Consider the following 12069-nt stretch of genomic DNA (forward strand, 5'->3'; position numbering starts at 1 on the left):
GAGGTGGGTGCTCACTGTGTTCAACACTTGTCACCCAGGTACAGAGGTATTCCTGCCCCTATAGAGATCACCACACAGTCTCGTGGGGGACACCCTTCTATTGGCAAAGCTTGAGGCTTTTTGAAGTGAGACACGAGCCCTAAGGTGTGCAAGGACATCCCTCCCTGCTCCTCAGCCATGCTGGAGGTTTTCCTTCCAAATGAATGGAAGCAATGCCACATCAAGATAAATGATTGTTGTAGGTCACAAAGTGAATAGTTGTATTTCCTCTCCTGTCCCCTGCTTCAGCCCTTCTCCAGGACTATTTTTTTTTTCCCTTCATCAGAATGAGAAGTCTGCTGATGTGCCTGTTTTAATAGAAGATAGGTGCAGTTGTGGTTGTTTGTGATCTTGCAATTATTGTAATACTCTCATTATCTGCATGGTATATGGGAGGAGTACATTCCTGTCAAAGCTAAGAAAAAAAGTGATCTTGCTGCAGCTAATGGCAGGAAGGAACTAGAACATAATATTATTTAAATTTGATTTTAAATATTCTTCAGTGCTCTTTGCTTTTCCTTCCTCCCCTCCTCCTCTTTAGAGTTTCTGTACTGAAGTCTTTAATCTTTCATCACTTCTTCTCTCCTTAGCTCATCCTACCTTCATTTTTTTGACTGGAAAGATCAAAATCCTGCCCATGTGCTTACCCCTTGGGACACTTCTGCTTGACCAGTCACAGATGGTTGGATCTCCTCTGACCATGTACAGACATGGGTAGGGAATGTTGAAATTCTCTGTACTAGGAATGAGTTGGATGTGCAGTACTAAAGGCTCCTCTGAGGGTAATGCCCGAGTTGTAATCTCAGGATTAAACAGATGGGAAGTATGATGGACTTGGGTTTTTCATACCTGCAGGCTTGATTTCAGCCTTTCCAGACTTAGTCTTAATATGAATAGGAAAATTCTTATGTATATTTTTTTCTGTCTACTCTCATGTTCTTTCCCTTTGTGATTTTCCTGTTAAATAATCTCTGTCTGGGCAAATGTAGTTGTGTTGCTCCATGATGTGCTTGCAGGAAGAGGCAGCTGCTTCCAACTGGCAAGTGAGTGTGCTGGTCTCGCCTGCAAAATGGCTGGCTTTGCTACTGTACAGTTTTCTGCTCAGCATGTATCTCAGAAAAATCACAGGGAGATGGCAGGGGCTTATCAGGATTTTTTGTTCCGTTTACATGTCACTGCAGAGAGATTCTCTTCCATCTGCCTCCTTTGATCACACAACAGCTTTGGGAGAAAAGAACAGAAGTGACTGAGCCTTCAAAGCACTAAGTAGCTCTTGGGAGCTTTGTCTCTTCCCTAGCTTGCTGTTGCACCTCACAGAGCTGGGCAAAGGGAAAGCAGGGGATGCCTTATGTGCAGAAAGATCCATCTCTCACCCTCCTGGCAAAAGTAACAACTCTTTGAAGGTACCTATTCCAGACACCCCACCAGTGCCAGGTAGAGTGTAAAATACATAAGGACATCAGCAAGCCTGCAGGAGCTCACTTCCTTCCTAAGGGCTCTTCCAAGCTCTTTTTGATTCTGTTCCTGGTACCTCAGGACAGGGATTCCTGCCTGTGTCTTCCTACAGCAATCATCCTGAGAATGCCCTTTGTAATGGGTGCCATCTAGCTGCCCTCACACCATGTGTTACATGTGCTCTGTGTCCTGTAACTCGATTGGAAAGTGAAACAATCAAGAGTTAAAATCCCTTTCAGAATGGACTTAGGAGCTGCCAGCTTTGGCCACTGACCCACCAGGGTGCAGTGCACTGGGGAGGGGAATATGGAATACGACTGCCAACATTTCTCTGTAGAAACGTCCTCAAGGTGAAATGTGCTTTCACAGTGGGAAATGAAGGTTATTTTTCTTCTGCCCATATTATTTTCTGTTGCAAACCCTGTGCCAGTCATTTTGGATGCAGACAGCTTTTTGGAAGCAGGAAGCTTTTGGAAGATTTTTGAAAGTCTAGCCAGTGATCAAGCTGAGGACTTGTGTTCTGCAGCTCCCACACAAACCTTCTGGCAGTCCGTGGAGGTTTCAGTGTCCTCTCCGAGTCAGTGAGCAGAATATTTTGCTACAAACTACAGGCCTACCTTTGTGCCACTGCTATTGCTACTTTGCTTCTGCACAGCTTTTAGAACAGGTGTGGTTTTGCAGCCTTGCACTTGGTAAAACCAAGGTGTTATAAGGGAAAACATGATTTTCCCATGGACAGAAACACTCCTCAAGCTGCAGTTTTGTGCTAATGAAAATGCGATTTTACGTAAAGACCGAGCTTGGTTTATGAGACTGTCACAGCTAGCTTGGTGAGGTTTTATTTCCAGCAAGACTGGACCTGTTGTTTCACTGCAAAACAAAGAAGATTATGCAAAAAATAATCACTTGGTTTAACGGTATGCTTCTGTCTTATGACAGTTTACAAGTCTAACTGTGCCACATGGTTGTGTCACAGAAAAGGGAAGTATTTGCTTTCAGAATTTATCAGAATTCTCTCTGGTCGTACTGTGGTCAAAGAAATAGGGCCAAAAGTAGCAAATCAAGGGTTTGAGGTTGTATTCCTGCCACTTCCATTGAGTCATTTTTGGGTAAGTCATTCAGCCTTACTGTGCCTCAGTTTTCTTATCTGTAAAATGGGGATAATATCACCGCCCCATACACAGACAGGTAAGGTGCTTTGTGTTATGAGCCCAAAATCTGCTGTATATTAACTATTTTTGAATTGTTTGTTTTTTATTTTTTGTTGTTGTTTGGTTTTTTGTGGTTTTTTTTTTTTGGTGGTTTTGTTTTTTGTTTTGTTTTATTTTTCTTTTTTTGGCGTGCCTTGTAATGTTACTCCTCTATGGCATCCTGCTTCTTCTGGAGCCTTTTTTTGAGAGGGTGAGAGTAGCCCTCTCCCATGCTTTTAACTGGTTTAAGTCGAGATAGTAAAGGGTGCTGGAGAATGACAATTTTCTAATGAGCTATTTTGCACTTCTCATGCTTGATTTCCATGTTTGTGCTATCTTGCATTAAAAGTTGTAACTCAGGTGATATTTCAAGTCAATGAAAGCATTCAGGTGGTTTTTCTCTCTTCAGAGAAGAGTATTTTGCTGAATTTTAGAGCAGCTTTATTCCATCATATTGAGTTGATTGAGCACAGAATTTTTCCTTTGGGAGTGCCCATCTCAGAAATAACTTTCTGTCATCTCTCTATTCTGTTGGTATGACAGAATTACTGCCTAAGAGTCCAGAAATCACCACTTCAGTTTGTTGATGCAAAAGGTTTTTGGGGAATGAAGAGAAACATTTGAGGGAACAGATTCTCTGGCCTTCATGTTAACATCTCCTCTGGCCACCTGGCAAATGGGAGATGAAAACTGGTAAAGAACAAGGACAAGAGTTAGCAAAGATTTAGGGAACTGGAAGTTTCTCGTGCAAAAAGGAAGAAGGCTAGGAAGGAGTGGGATGGTGATGAACACGCTCTTGATGGAAAGGCTGAGTTCCATCAGGCTAGGTATATATATATATCTCTATCTATAGCGGTGCTTCCTGGAGATTGTGGAGAAAGGACAATGGACAGATTGTGATCTCCTCTGCACTAATTTCACTCCTGGTCAACCAAGATGGGACTGAGGCCAGAATCTGGACCACTCCATAATGTGTTTGACCCCTGAACAGAGCAGTAAATTCAAATAACAAACGTGCATTTTTAGTCAACATTTCATAGGCATCCAGAGTTCCAGTATATGTACATACCCTATTATCTGAACCCACATCTGTTCCAGGAGTTGTAATAACATCTCAAAGGGCTCTTTTATGCTACCTGACCCCATGCATAATGCGCTGGAACATCTTGAGGCTGCCACCTGGCAAAGGAATCCGAGGCACGCAGCAGTACCCATGAACTGAGGATATATGTTTAACAGAGAATCAAGGCACAGGTAATCATCAGTGAGGGGGAATATGAGAAGGAGGAGGGGTTTTTTTGTAACAAAGTAAGAAAGTATTTTCTTCCATGATTTTCTTGCATTTCCTATTTATACCAAGTATCTTGATCACTGTGTTGCCTATCTAAGGAGATTTTAAACTGGGGGAAGGAAGAAATATGTATACAGTGAAAGAGCTGGTTACTGTTCCTTTTGGACACTTTTTCTGTATTGTGACTTGTGTGGAAATGTACAGAATAAAAGTGAAGAAGCGCATGCCTTGGCTGGGCTGAGTTTCTTTGTGTCATTTGCCAGCAGAGCTGGGTTGCTGCTTCTGGCAGAGTGGAAAGTGGTGGGACTTGGAAGTTGTGAAGAGTTAGGGGGAGTGGAGGAAAGGGATCCAGGGGTCAAAATTCTGCATATGTGTGTATGATAGTGTAGAGAAGGGAGTGTTAAGCCTCTGGATAAATCAACTTCAAGGTCATGGTAAAGAAAAAGGTTAATGATACCTTTAATATTTCCAAGAAAATCTTTTCTGTCCCTTAGTAAACGCAGATTGTCAGCACAGTATTCAGTGTGTGCAGGAGGGATCCAGCAGGGATTAGCAGGACTGTAACGCAGGTTTATAGGTCACCTCAGGATCTTAGCCATGCATCTCAGGAGAGTTTCTCCAGTGCAGGAGACTATTATCTCAGGACTAACCCATGAGCCTATAATGACTCTGTTAGCTCCTGCCCAGCTGTGTCTGATTGAAGAATTCTTGAGAATGTCATGGCCATTGCTCGCTTTCTTGTCTTCAGCAGCTCCCCTCCCTGCCTCGCTCAGGAGTTTCTGTGCCATTTCTGACACAAAAGTTTTGTGACCTCTCTTCTGTGCAAGTCAATGTTTCCCAACAGCTCCCTTGCCTCTGCTGTCCCACCCTGAAATTGTATTCCTGAATCATTTTGTGATGTTTCCTTTGTGCTGTCTCTCTGGGACAGTGCCTGCCCCCAAAACACCTCCCTCACACATGGTTCTGGCTCCCTCCTCCACTCCAAGCCCTTTGATGCTCACTGCTGTTGCCAGCAGCCAGCTGTGTGCTTGTCTCTTTTAAAGGATGTCTTAAGCTCCCTTTTCCTGCTGTCTCAGAGAGCCTAGGAATATTATTATAATTAATAAGAATAGTGCTAAAAAGACCAACTGTTCTGCCTGTGCATGACTAGCTGGAGCTGGACGAGGATGTAGCCTAGTCATGGGTTACACTGCACAGCAAGGAGCAACTACCAAGCCCTGCTTTGACGTCCATAAGCCGCGTGGTACAAAGCACTGACTCCTCTGGGGTCCTTCACAGTCACCAGCTGCACCAAATGGCAGCCAGCTGCTCTCTGGAAATGTCTGTGGAGAAGAGGTGCTTTTTGATGTGCTTGGGACTGCCCCCACAGCAACCTCTGGAGGTGTTCCACCACCTGCAGGCAGAGCTGCTCAGTGGTGCATCTGAAAAAATGAGAAAACAGCTTTGCATCCTACTGGGTTTGCACCCCAAATTCTTGAATGTGTGTGGCCTTACACATGCATGTAGTTCTGAAGAGAGTCCAACTGCTCTTTTCTCATCCACTGTAATTTGCCCTTGTTACTCAGCCTTTCAGCTCTGTTAACTGTTTCTAACACAGGGCTGGTTTCTTGCCAACTTTCCCTACGAAATTCTTTAATAGGGCCAGTGAAATTCATAACTATATATGCACATACATACATACACACACACATTTAAATGTCTATCTCATAGGCTAATATACTTCCTTAAGTGAGGAAAGTATTCCCTTTTTCACGCAATCTTTCTTTACATATGAAATGTAATAATATTTCTTTAAAAAAGCTAAAGCTTTCATAGTAGGAATGTAACTACAATGAAAAAAAACAAAAACCCATTCTTGGGAGGAAAAAAACCCAATCCTGACAGGAATGATTTGCTTTGAAACTTTTCTCCCCCTAAAACCCTGCAGCTTCACTGCAGCCAAGTGATTTCAGTATTTCCCTGCAGTTAAAATGTGGTTCTCTCTAACAAGGGACCTTTTAAACTAGGTAGTGATGCTTGTAAGACATGTTGCCAAGGTTGTTAAGTTTACAAATAGGTAAATATTGGAAGGAGTCCCACAGTTTCAAGGTGTTAGATCTCATATTTTCACATTCAAGGCTTGATATTGATACATGAGTATTGTATTTGCAGCTGTATTAGTTCACAGCAGCACAAGAAAACCTTTAGAGATGGACTCTCTCTGCTTCTGCCCCATCTACCCACAATCTTAATTGGCACCAGGGATGTGTGAGTGTGTGTTTGCCAGGAACTGTTGTTATGAGAGTGTGGAGTTAAAGTATTAGTGTGTCAAGTGCATGGATTTTGCAGCTCTCATTCAGTAAGGCAAGGAGTCCCGCAGGTATTAAAGGTGAGCTGTGAGTTCCAAGACCCAGAAAAATAAAGGATTTGTTTCTCATGGATAAGAAACAGGAGTTGGCTGCTGGATGTTAACTCAAATGGACAATTTGTAGATGACAGGAAGCCAGGGGAATGAAGCACTGCTTGGTTAACACCTATAAGAAGTTTGCTATCAGAGAACTAACAAAAATCAGTAGGACTGACTGTCAGAAGGACTTCTGACTGCAGCCTCCATTGGTCTACACTCCCAAAGCACATAACACCTTGACAGGAAGCCACAGAGGTTTCAGCTTTTGGATGAAGACTTCTGCAAAAATTAGAGGGAAGGAGGAGGCTTCTCACACAAGGATGGGTGTAGACCTGTTCAGGAGGAAGTTCTGTTAAGCTGGAAAAAACATGGAGGGCACAGAGTAGGTGGAATCTATTTTGTTGTTATTTGGATGACTTTTTTAAAGGTGATAGGAGAATGAAGAAGTGACTTTAAAAGGAAAGAATAAAATTAAAAATGTAGTTCTGAATATTTTGGATCCCAGAGCTCATCCAACCTGAACAACCTTGAGTGAAAAATGGTGTTAGGTGATTCAGACTAGTGTTTGGTGTCTAGATTTTGGGGGTTTTGTTCCTGATATTTATCAGCCAACAGGCTGTGGGGACTGTGTTTTCTTGAAATAAGGTATGATTACCTCTTTTTGTTAATGCATCTATGTACCACACAAATTTCTTCGCTGACAGAGCTGATGATATTCTAACAAGCTCTGGTCTTTCTCAGTCCATTTATGAACACATACTTAGCTCCAGGAGTATCTGTGTTTTGCTAATGGGTCTCACTATCATCCCTGAAGTACAATATAATGAGAGGCGAGGCTCCATATAAATATAAGGGGTTATTATTCTGGCTGTTCACCCTTTTTCCTTGTTCCTCCCTTCTGCCTTTTATGAAATGTATAATGAAAGGGCAGATATGAACAGTGGTGTCCAGTGGAATGAGATTGTACAGTAAGGGGTCACTGGATAACTAGCAGTTCCTCTGTGTAACACAGCTATTAAAAGTTCTTGTTAGTCTTTCCAGTCACTTGCAGGTTCTTCTGTAGTTTGAAGTTTTCCCTAATAAAAAACCAAGTGAACAGTATGTCTGACTCCATAAGTCACCCTGAAATTCTTACACTGGATATGCAGTCAAGCTGATTTTTACTCACAGTGCCCATCTCTAAGAAGTGACCCCCTAATGGGAGAGCTAGTTCAGTATTGCAGTGTTCTGGAGATCATCTATGGCTTTTTTTCACCCTTTAATAACGAAGGAGGTCCAGTCTGTTGCCAGAAGTTAAACACCTTTGTGCTTATGGGGGGGAAAGAGAATAAGGGCTAATTAGGATTATGAGGCACTGTCTGATTTAGAATGCCAATACTTTCTGGCCTTCTCATGTTTAAGATTTCTTCTTTTTTTAAGCTTCTGTAATTTTCTGTATGCCAACTTTGAAAATACAGCAATACAGGATATGATTATCTTCTTTTTTTCATTATTATTAGTAACAAACACTGAGATTAATATTTCTATAATACATATTCACAGCTCCTTCTAAATGACAGCTTTTTTCAATGTCTCAACTCAGTCATCCAATAAAAAAGACATCTGTAAAAATGGCCATATGTACGTGTATGGTGAAGGCTCTGGAGCACAGGTTTTAAGAGGAGCAGCTGTGGGAGTTGAGGTTGTTCAGCCTGGAAAAAAGGAGGCTCATGGGAGACCTTATGGCTCTCTACAACCACCTGAAAGAAAGTGATAGCAATGTGAGGGTTGGCCTCTTCTCCCAGGTAACACGTGATGGTACAAGAGGGAATGGCCTTAAGTTGTGCCAGGTGAGGTTTAGATCGGATACAAGAAAAATCTCTTTTAAGAAAAGTCTTGCCAAAAGGGTTGAAAAGCACTGGAACAGGCTGTCCTGGCAAGTGGTTGAGTTGCTGTCCCTGGAGGTATTTAAAAACCGTGTAGATGTGGCGTTTAGTGATGTGGTTTAGTGGTGGACTTGTGGTTAATGGTTGGGCTTGGTCTTAAAGGTCTTTTCCAACCTAAATGATTCAGTGGTTCTATGAAGGTCTTGGATCCAAGGACTTGGGAACAGTGGATAATTCAGAAACTTCATTGTCATTGGCCAAAGTTAGTTTCTCTGCTTTAGAATCTTTCTTACTACGTGTGTCTTGAGGAAATGAAACTTTCTGGTGTGAGAAATTAACCTTCTGCTTCCAGACTATGATGACCACCTCTAGTTTTGTCTCAGATCTGAACTTTGGTCCTACCCAGACATATTGAACCTTCCTGTTGCTGCTGCCCTTTTTTCCTAACCAATTTGAGATTTTTTGCAGCTCTTTGCTATTTTTTGTCATTAGATTACAGAAACAATTTGTGTTTATCACATAACATTATATACATATATACAGATTGTATAATACAAATGTAGGCTAATTTATGTTGGTGGGGACATCTGATCCAGTCTTGCACTCAAACCAGGGTCAACTCTGAGGTTAGAGCAAGGTTATCAGGGTTGGATCCTTGTGTTTAGGACCATTATTTAGGTCTTACCAATGCCTTCCTTGGGTTTTTACAAAAGAAGAAAGAAAAAAGTACTTGCTATAAGGAACAGGGAATATGAATTGATAAATGGAAACACAAAATGTGTGAGATTTTCAGATCCAGGTGCTGAACACACTACAGACAGATAAAGAGAGGCTTCTTTCTATTACTCAAAGGCACCCAGGAAATCACTGCTAGAAACAAAGACTAGACCTGCAAGTCCTCTGACTCCCGCTATATTAACCTCACATCTGGTAAATTCTACTGCACTGTGTGTCTCCTATTGAATTTTCTAGTTTCTGCAGTCTCTTGTGCAGAAGGTTATTTCATGAACTTATGCACTTTTCTTTCAGTTGTTAGGGTTTGTTGTGGGCTTTTTTTGTTCCCTGAAGCTAAAAGTTGCATCCCTATTGTGCAGGAAACAGGAAACAGATTTGCTCTTCTCAAAAATATTGGGCCTTTAAATGGAAACTGGGAGGAGAAGGGGGGGACAGCCTGCAGCCTTGTCACATTCTTTCCATTGATACACATGGACACCAGGAAAAAGTGTGATTCTGATCCCTTAAAACAATAGATATGGAAAAGTTTTCTCTTTTGTTTAGTTTTTCTTCTGTCCATCTTAATGTGAGCACAGCAGCGAAAAGCACTACAGGGCCTGGTCTAGGACTTGTGTTCTCTGTTAGTCCACAGAAAAAGCGAGAGCTGCTTACCCCACAAGTTCAAATACCTCTGTACTGGCCAACAACAACAACAAAATGGTTTTATCTCAGTGGGAACTGAACATAACAGTTTAAAAATTATCTGCCTCAGGGTACAGCTGTGTCCATGCTTGCCTAAACACAGCCGTGAAGGAGCAGTGTGTTTGACTGGAAGGAGCACATGGAATTTTCAGATAAGCAGGTGGGTAATTCCTCATCTTCCTGCCACAAGGGTGGGAGGTGTAGGTTCCCATGGAGGTGTCATGATGTAGATATAGTTCAGCAAACCAAGCCAGGCCTCAGTGACCACTGTCTTTCAGTCCTGTCCTTGTCATCATTTTCTTCAACAACCATGAAGTAAGCGAGCCTAATGAGATCTGGTGCAGCCACAAGACAAAGAGCAACCATGGTTTGTCCTGGGATGGGAGAGGGCAAAATGCATTGGCTGAAGCTCCAGTGGCAGAGGGGCCAGTTCCTGTCTCACACTTATACACAGAGAGGCCAGTCAGCATCCAGAGGCTTGAACTTAGCATTTATTTTGCTTACTAATAAAAAAAAAATATGTAAATGCTGGTCTTAACTTATCTTAGCCATTGGGATAAGCACCAGCATAGAGCATGCAATAATATTGATGAAGCTTTCAGATCTCAGATGAAACGTGCTACAGGTTTTCATAACAAATGAAGAAAACTAATTACCCTTAAGGTAGAACTGCTGTTCCAAGCCTTCTTTTTTCATTTGCCTCAACCTTTCAAACTTACCTTCTTGGAAAAATTATGCCCATTCTTAGCTATTGCTCTGAAATATTAATTATGGGAAAAAAAAAAGAACAAAAATCTACACCAAAAAGAAACAAACCTTGACCAAAAGTGACCAATTTAATCTCCTTCATATGTTAATTACACAAATGTTTTTAAGAATTCATAAGGAAAAAATTGGCACAAGAATGAAGGTCAAAATCAGCAGTTCAGTCTTGCCTCATGTCTCAAGTATTGACGAGATGTATGAAACAAGACCTCTTCAAGCTGGAGGACATTTGGTTAATGACTTTTACAGCTATGAATGCTAGAATTTTCAAAATGTTGGTCAAGTAATTCTGCACAAGGGTAACAGGAAATCACTTTCCATTTTCTTTAATTCATCTTCATTTTTTAGACAGCCCAAGCTTAAAAATGTTCTGCATTCTGAAGAGGTTCCAAATCCAGCACTCTTCCTCTTCTCAGTTGTCCCACATAAAAAACCACCTGAATGTTAAAACAATATTGTTGGTCTCTCTCAAATTCTGTTCAATAATCTTAGTGGGTGGGATTTGAATTTTGAAAAGTTGTAATCAGAGGAAAATTTGAATCAGTAATGGTTTTGAGACATCTTGAGTGGTATCTTGATGTTCCAGGAATTGTGACCCTGAGGTTTTATAAACATATTGTTATTGCGGCCTGAGAAGGTGTAAATTCCAAATAATTTACCTGCTCTGTTTTGGTTTGGGTTTTTTTTCTTCCTTTAATAACAGTAAGCCCAGCAAAATTTGCCTTGAATCCCCTTCCTAGAGCAATTCTTATAGTAAAGTGCCAGGTAGTATTTCAGACTCAGTCACACAGCTGGCTTATCACGTTAGTGGGGAAGATGACAGGTGAGAATATGCTCCACAGTGAGGAGAGCCTGGATGCAGTGTGCCTGCAGTGGGATCTGAGCATTCCTTACAGGAGGAATCTGAGTCCTAGACAGGCTGGGGCAGCAGGGGAACCCAGCTGTGGGGGGTCATGTAGGATTTAATACAAAGGTTATCCCTGTTAATAAACCAGGATTCCATGGAGGATGACTTTTTCCTGTCCAGATCAGGCCGTGTATCAGTTTGCACGGGCTTCACCCATCTTCACTTTTCAATTTCATGAATAAACAAACCCACAAAAGACACGCTTGCTAAACAAGTTCATGGATTCCCAGCACTTCTTTCATCATTAGAACAACCAGGGGAAAAACACTATATAAAGAGCATTGAATTACATCTGTGACCTGGTCCTATGACTGTGCTTCAAAATTAGGTGTTTTTCATTTTTCTGACCAACACTGTAGGAATAATTTGAAACATAAAGGGAGTATCATTTTACAACATTCCAAAACAATATTTCATCTGGAAAATGAATGGTACCCATAGATGCTAGAGTAAAGACAGGCAGTGCAGCTAGGAAAGTGCTCCTCATTTCCTATCCCAGACAGCTGAAACAAAACAGATGTCACACACACACACACACAAAAAAAAAAAAAAAAAAAAAAAAAAAAAAAAAAAAGAGAAAAGGGGAAAAATTTAATCAGAATCTAAAACATGCCACTAAAGAAAGAATTCAGGCAACAGTGATACAGGGTCACAGACTCATATGAACTCCTTGTTAAAAACTCATGTTTTCTACCTCCTGAAAGATATGATGATGGAAATGTAGACAGGCAAATTGTACCAGAAGCATGGGAATT

The sequence above is a fragment of the Coloeus monedula genome, assembly GCF_965178545.1.
Source record: "Coloeus monedula genome assembly, chromosome: 4".
NCBI lineage: Eukaryota > Metazoa > Chordata > Aves > Passeriformes > Corvidae > Coloeus > Coloeus monedula.